The following is a 1,452-nucleotide window of genomic DNA, read 5'->3' as shown; positions in this document are numbered from 1 at the left end:
TCAGATTCGCTGCAGCTGGTTAATGCACTGAAGACGGGCGAGTATGACAAGTCCTCCATTGGAGTCCTGCTACGAGAAGCTCGAAGCATCTGCTTTGCGTCCTTCGACGCCTTTGATTTCACGTTTTGTAAACGTTCCTATAATAGGGTTTCCCATAGCTTGGCTGCTTTCGGATTCAGGGTGGGCGTGTCTAACTCCTGGTGGATGGAGCAGGTCCCACACTGTGTTGTTGACTTGCTTGCCAGCGACAACGCTGCGCGTGGTTAAGTAATTTGGAACGTGTGTTCCTAGCTCAAAAAAAAGATCCTCAAGCCATGAAACATAATGACTTGTCTCCTCGTAGTTTAGTTTAGCCCCGGGACAGTGGACGGTCCTGTCTACCAAGCGCCGGACATGTTTGCTTGATTGGAAGTAAGCTGTCAATATAAATTGAGATCTATTAATTATTCAACTGGTTCAAATAATCTCATATCAAAGACATAAATATGGTTGAGAAACTCACATAATGGTAGAACTGGAGGCATCTGCACATCGACCCAAATGTCTCTATTACCTTCAATATCATCTTCCGGACGAATATCAAAGGTAATAACCATATCAGGCTCAAATGCATAAGCCTTGCATAGTGCTTGCCAAGTTTTGCATTCAAAATAGGTGTATGTGTCTACATTGTATAATTTGACTTGAAGGTATAACCATGCTTGGTCTTCAAGTAAACTCTTTTTACCTCCATAGTTTCGTTAGGACTGAAACCTATCTTATCCAAGACAAAAATTCTTGCATGGCAGGGGATACGCTAGTAGAATAGTGAGAAATTAAAATTAAAAGTTGAAGCAAATGAAGCATAAGTCATGCTTAATTATGAAAAAAGACTTGTCGTTGTGACTTACTGTATCCACTTCGAAGTTCTCATCCAGCTTGATGTTGAAGCGTCTATCATCAACTAGAAAATTTCTGCCGCACAGGCCGCGCTGGTCTTCACAGTATTCGCACATAATGAAATCGTGTTCGTCGTCAGACGACATTCCTATGTTCATAGGTGAAACATTAAACACTTATTAGTTCTATTAATTCAACTAATTCTGTTAATTCAACTAGTTCAACTAATTAATTAAACTAATTCAACTAAGCACTTACGAAAAATATACCTAATTAATCGAACTAATTCAACTAACTAGTTAACTAATTAATTCAACTAATTCAACTAAACTAGTTCTATTAATTTTCTTACTAAAAATAAGGTAGCTAGTTCTATATAATAAAATGTTAATTAGATAATGAAATCTCATATAACGAAATTAAATATATATCTAACATATAATTTATATCTAATTCATCTAACATTTGACATTAATATCTAACATATGTTCATATATAGGTGAAACATTAAACACTTACTAGCTCTATTAATTCAACTAAATAAACTAGTTCTATTAATTCAACTAAGCATTT

Source organism: Triticum dicoccoides, chromosome 6A (assembly GCF_002162155.2).
Source record: "Triticum dicoccoides isolate Atlit2015 ecotype Zavitan chromosome 6A, WEW_v2.0, whole genome shotgun sequence".
NCBI lineage: Eukaryota > Viridiplantae > Streptophyta > Magnoliopsida > Poales > Poaceae > Triticum > Triticum dicoccoides.
Note: the sequence above shows the minus strand (reverse complement) of the source record.